General features: G+C 38.7%; 1 pseudogene; it reads left to right on the top strand.

The window, feature by feature from the left end:
- The first annotated feature begins 5469 nt into the window (after positions 1 to 5469).
- On the top strand, positions 5470 to 6322 carry LOC114734122 (ethylene-responsive transcription factor 4-like; annotated as a pseudogene).
- Positions 6323 to 6912: the final 590 nt, after the last annotated feature.

Raw genomic sequence — 6912 nt, 5'->3', positions numbered from 1 at the left:
AATATTTTTTGGTCAAATATTCTTATAAAATGGAATGGAGAGTGTATTTCTAAATGAAATGAGAGAAATGTTACTCAGAATATATGGAGTATGATAACGTATACATTTTATAACAGGTATTTTTTTTCTGGCCAGTGATTATTGCGAAAAAAATAAATTAAAAATGCGGAGTAATGCATATGGTCCATGACTCCATGGAGGGTTAACATCTAATACATAAATCCGGTCTCCACGTCCATTTTACCACATAAAAATGAACGCACTTGATAGATATTTATAATATTTTTTTTTGGTATTTATTTTTAGTCACTATTTTAACAAAGGGCATTACAATGTTTTGTGCCCATTTTCTTTTTAATCTTCTTTCCTCCCCCATTATGTCGATGTACCAAACAAGGAACAAGATTCTGTTTTTTTGGGTTCCAAATCCAAAGTAGACTTTGCAATTACACAATAATTATGTTTTTGGTAGACAAAGATTTTCCATTACAGATAATAAAAATATTCATTAATGTTCATTCGCTCGCGGGTCTCCGCTATTCATTTCTGATTCGTTATCTGCCCACTAATTACTTATCATTCATGCTGCTGATTTTTTTCCCCTTTGAACGTGCGTTACAAATATTTTTTAACTATTGATTCCGTCAGAAAAAAATTAATATCCTTGATTTGAAGGAGATATTTTCAGTCTAATTCAATGACAAGAAAAGATGGGAATAACTGTACGAAAAAAGAAAAGAAGAGAAAAGGTAGGGTGGAAATAAACATTTTTTATATCCGTGGCTGGAATTATTAATTTTGCTCCTTTTTTCCTTATCTGGATTGCGTGAAGAAGTTGGGATCGGAATATTTAAATTCTTAACTTTTTTTATTGAGTGAATCGTAAGTTGTCCCGGTAACAAACCCATAATTAATAAAAATGTCGATATACAAACCCATAACTAATTTTAAAAAAATGTTAGATATAAACAAACCATCTCAATTAAATTAATTATATAAACCCATAATGAGGGGTGAATGGCATTAGCAGTCAGGTCCTGCCTTGAAATTTCTAGTAACCATATAATACTATTGTGCTTTATTACAATCTTTCTTATTTTAATATTTCGCTCAACAATTACAATCGGTAGTACTTCATAAGGAGAATCAGCTTATAGAATTATTTAATCCGTTTTTGTCCCAGAACAAAAATTACACCGCGACACTTAAGATGGTTTTGTAGAAAAAGAACGAGACGGGCTTCTAAGTTTCATATATTTCCCCGGGTCCTTAATGCCCTATATGTATATTTAAATAAAGAGGCTGTATCATATTTATTATAATTTATTTATTTATTTAATACATTTAAGATAATTAAGCAGTTATTTATATTAATAAGTTTTGAAAAAACATACTACATCTGTTTTTAAATATAAGAACTGAGATCGAGTTTGTCTAGTTTAAAAATCTTATATTCAAAATAGAAAGCAGCATACATTTGCTGGTGGCATCTCAATATTAAAATAAAAGTGGTATTTGTTTAATAGGGTGCCGAGTGTGGCACGCGCTAATAAAGTCCACAGCAAAGTAAACAATATTCTTCCACAAAAATTAGTCAACACGTTAGTGTGGCTGCTCCCTATGTGCATCACATGCGTTTTTTAACTACACGCAAGAGCTTGCCAAGCAAACAGTCTTGTTTCATACGTGTGCGCGCGCGTAATTTTATAATTATAACTAGTTTATTGTATATTCACACGTGTTCGATATCGTACTCCTGTCATGACTTCCAAACGGACGGTCCCGGTTGCTCTGCTCGACACGTACTGAACCGGCTAAAATCACGTACGGATATATTGGGTCAACGACGTCAATGCTAGCATTCGAGAACGCGGATTTTGATCTGTGGAGCCCAACACCTGCGTCCCCTGGGACCGCACAAATTTTTTCCAAATCCGCGGCTCCGTGAAGTCATCGGGCCACTGCGGCGGTGCCCCACCGCTTTTATCCTGAGGCCTTGCGCAGATGATCCCTCTTCCATGAACACTTCCGTCAAAAGTTGCGTTTCTCTCTTCCTCAGTGCAGCCTTCAAGTTCAAAGGCTCCAACGAACGCAGTCGCCCCCTCGCTCGTCAGTCTGGCTATTTCCTTCTTTTCTTACTAAACGTGCTCAAATTTTAAAGTCCACCGTGACACCCCCATGGACCCGCGTAGTAAATACGTCTAATCTTTAATATAAGAGTTAGTTTTAATTATAAATATAGAATCTTAATTTATTCTATCTCTCATATTTATTTATTTTTTTAAGATAGTCCATGTGATAATTACATATGTTAAAAAATCTATCAAATAATAGTTTTAACTAATATGCATTATAAGTAAAAGTATTTTAGGGAGGACATCATATATTTATTACAAATAACTAATTTAATAAACGTTCTTAATATACTTAAATTAGTTGACTAGTTCTTAACTAATAACCAAAGGTAGTAGTAGTATTATATTTAAATAAATTGTATATTTAACTCACATGCCCACACAACAAATACCGGCAAAATCCAATCTAATAAAAGAGATTAGTCTCTAGTAATAAATATCAACATGCATCTAGTGCAAATTGTTTTTAACAAGAGAATATTTGTGTTTGTGGAAAATAATACCGATGTGACAAACAAGATCTGTAAAGAATATTACTTATAGAAATTTCAGGTGAAAAAAATATAAATTATAATATATTTTTAAGCTGCAATGAACTCGGATTGAAGTGATTATAAATTTAACCCTGACACAAACACATTAAAATAAGTGAATATTAGTTGGTGGTGACGTGCTGTGAGTAGTGGGAACTCGGTAAACTCGACGAGTTGACTCGTGAGTTTGACAGGGAAGTGTGAACAAGGGCCTTAAAACAGAGACCTATTAATGTGGAGGGTTGTCTATTTCATACGCAGAAGCTAATTAACTATATGAATGCGATTTCGTCTCCGTGTACCTAACTTGGATTGGAAGCGTGCAGTATCACAGTGGGGAGAGCAAAGAAGAAAAGAACTTGTTTCCAACCGCAACTGGCATCCAGGGAAGGCTGACTATTCTCGTTTCAAAATATAACATTGGACTGACTACTCTGAGGTTCCGTTTGACATGAGAAAAACAAAAGAAAGAAACAAAAAATTTAATAAGCTTAGTTTAAAAAATTAAAGAAGTGGTATTAAATATTTTTAACTAATTCTGATCACTCTTTTGTCTTGCATTTTCTCTCTATTAAAATTCTATAGCCCTGCTTTTTTAATTTTTTAGATTGAATTCATTAAAATTGTTCTTCCGTCCCAATTTCCTCGCACCAGACATGAGCAGAATGGGAAATGTTTATTATTCAACCCCCAAGATTTCCAGCGGTAAGTGAAAACAGCAATTTTGAACGGCTGTTCTAGAACCTAATTAAATCACGCCAGTCGTACATAGTTAAATTCAATTCAACATATTCAATGGACTAGATTTTAATGTGATGTCATACACACAAACACACACACACCGCACTTCCGATTCTTAGCATGACATCTATTCTGGATGGCTATCTCTTTAAATAAAATGAATTATAACTCCTGTGAATGGGGAAAATTTGTTTTGGGAGAGTTATATCCAATAAATTCTCACACAACTCAAAACTGATGACTAATTAATGTTTTGATATTTTACAGTGGTATAAATAATACGCGCGCATAGTACAATCCTTCATTTTTATCATTTATTTTAGCGGTATTCGATCCTCTTGCATATTTGTTTTCATCAATCATGCCTTTATACAGGCGAATCGTTTACGTGACTGACGTGTTTCCATTTTCAATTTATATTTTCTGGTCACTATCGCATCATTTGATTCATTTGTGCTGCTCAAATACAGTATAGAAATGTTTCGGTGGAAGTAAAAAACATTAATTGCAATTAAGGAAAAAAAAGAACGATATTATAAAAACAAAATTATGAAAGAGAAAATTTTGCTCAACAGTAGAAGTGAATAATCGATTTGATATGCTGTGATCTGTATTACTCCTCCGGTCCTAATTATAAGACCCTTACATGTTTAGGATCGGAGAAGTAATATTTATTAAATTTCGAGTAAATTATACCTGGTTTCTTTGTCACTTTAAAAAATTTTCAATTTGAAGACACAAATTGCTTGTTGTCTTCGTCTCTATAGTAAGAACAATAAACATATGTGACTTACATGAATTCTTTATGGAGTTTATATCAACCACATATTTATGAATTAATATGTATAAATGGACGCCAAGTGTACAGTGAAATGTTATTTTTTTTATTGTTGATTTTATTCTGTAAGAGTGTCCCTCACTCGAAGGATAAAAGACTAATTCATCCGGTTGTGGAATTCACAGCCCGCCGTTTTGATAACAGATTTTCAATGTGTTCAAACTCTTTCAACCAGAAAAAATCTTCATACATTTCAAATGCATAACTTCGCATTGGAGTGACTGCAGGGGAACAACGGGACAAACATTAAAAGGAGGACGCATCACAGCGTCTGGGTTGGATTTACAGTCCACTGGAAATGGAAAGTTTCACAGCATTGGATCATTACTTCCATTCTGGGCGTGGAATTCACAAATTCTTCATTACATACTCCTTTTTTTATATCACATCATACTATTTGTAAGATACCTATAAGAAATATATAAACCTTTAATCATTTTTTAAAAATATTTAACTAATTTTTAAATCTCTGTATGTTATACGGAGGAACGGAGGAAATATATGTGAATATGATTTTTAAAAGGAAAGATATCTAGATCCAAATGAGGCGCAGCCGAAGTCGGCGAGATGGAGCGAAGGAGCGACCCTCGCCCCACAGGAACTTTGTTTATTATTTTTAATATTTCTTTTTCTTTGGGGGGCGCAAACTGTAGGCATGATGATAGGATGAAGGTGAGGGGGAAGGAGGCGTGGGCGCGTAGGCAAATGGAATAGTTAACTGAATCCAATAATGAAAGTCAAGTAAAGGGCGCAGGCATAAAATAGAGACAGAGAAACGAGGAGACCGAGTAAAACAAACATCATGGTTTTTCACGTGTCAGACGGAGAACGCAAAACCACCGAATTCCTATGCCGCGACCTCCTTCCTGCTTCCCCCTGACGCGTGTCCTCTCCCCTTCTTTTGTCTTTTTTCCGCCCCCCACAGAGCGCGAGCGCTTCCTCTGCCGCCTCCTCTTTCTCTCTCTTTTAAAAATCGCTAAAGGCCCGGTGGGAGCCGTTGGATCTCACACACACACCGTTTTGTTTGTCTGCTCTCTAGCCAACCCCCGTGCCACGTAATTCGGAGACTGCCATAGTAAATTGCCCCCACGCACTCTAGCACAGCCACCCTATCATCCCCTACGCCCCCAGTCAAATCCCTCTCTGACTCTAACCTTTCTCTCCCCCCTCTACCCCGCATTGCCCATTTTACCCTTCTTCTCCATCTATAAAGCCCACACCTGCTTCATTGCTTCCTCCCCACTCCTCTCTTGCCGCTCACCCATACCTGAATCCGACAAATCTCTGTTGAGTGCTTCACGTCGCCTTCACTCATGGCGCCCAGGGAGAAGCCCGCCGCGGTTAAATCCAACGCTCACGGCGGCCTCAAGGAGGTGCATTTTAGGGGTGTTAGGAAGAGGCCCTGGGGAAGATACGCCGCTGAAATTAGAGATCCCAGCAAAAAGAGCCGTGTTTGGCTTGGCACCTTTGATACCGCGGAAGAGGCTGCCCGGGCCTACGACGCCGCCGCACGGGAATTCCGTGGAGCCAAGGCTAAGACCAACTTCCCTTTCCTCTCCGAGCATGCTAGCCAACAGACTAGTCCGGCTCAGAGCAGCACGGTCGAGTCTTCCAGCCGTGACCGTGAGCCGGATCGCGAGATGGATTCCTCACCGCTGGACCTCAACTTGTCCTCCCAAGCCGGGGGATCCGTCACCAGCTCCGTGCGCTTCCCTTTCCAGCAGCAGTTTCCTCTGCCGGCGTCGGTATTTCCCGGCACGATTCCGCCGGTGAATCAGGCGTTTTACCTCGACGCGGTAATACGCGCGAGCTTGGCTGCGGGTCAGGCCTTCCGTGGCATCGTTTTCGATGGGCGTCGCTCCGGTGGAGTGCAGAGCGATTCCGATTCCTCCACGGTGATCGATCTCAACGTCCGCGATGACGAAAAGACTCCTCGGAAGGAGTTGGATCTCGATCTCAACAAACCCCTCCGCAAGAAATGGCGTGAAATTATCATCTCCGAGCCCACCCATACTGTTTTAACCTTCGAGATTATAGATATTCTCTTTAGTTTATGGTAAGAGAAAGGCAGCAGTGTCCGTACGAAACACGATGAAGAAAAGTAGAACAGATCAGGAAGAAAGGAGCACGATGTGAATACATAAAAAGATTGTCTCCATTTTTGCGACAGATCCAGAGACGACGAGTTTCAATCTGTTGTTCTAAATCGCGAAACTGTTTGGAGTTTTTATTTCTTACGACTTGTCTAAATTGTAGCTCAACATTGGAGGCTCAAATGTAGTAAAATATTATATTTCCAGAGAAATTCATCGTCTATGAAATTATAGCACGGAAATTTTTTTCTCTCGACATTTTTGTTGATTATTATGGTACCGGAGAATAGCCGGTCACTCGTCCGAATTTAAGAATATATCGGCGACGCTGAGATTGGGAGAGACGTCGCACGGGTTATTTATGTAATGCGGATGATGACGACGACGTGGATAGGAACGTACTTTTTGGTCAAACCCAAAAAAAAAAGAAAAAGAGAGGAACGTGCCTGACAATGGAGCGTTCTTAAGGCAGAGAACTGCGTCGCCGCCACCTGCCACGTGGCGGTTGCTTAGTTACTCGTTTTCCCAGTGACACTGGTGCCCCACATCACTCCTTACGTCATGACTGTGGG

This window comes from Neltuma alba, unplaced genomic scaffold (assembly GCF_004799145.2).
Source record: "Neltuma alba isolate B1F8T4 unplaced genomic scaffold, ASM479914v2 tig00013076_pilon, whole genome shotgun sequence".
Lineage (NCBI taxonomy): Eukaryota > Viridiplantae > Streptophyta > Magnoliopsida > Fabales > Fabaceae > Neltuma > Neltuma alba.
Note: the sequence above shows the minus strand (reverse complement) of the source record. Positions and strands in the feature narration are given on the sequence as shown.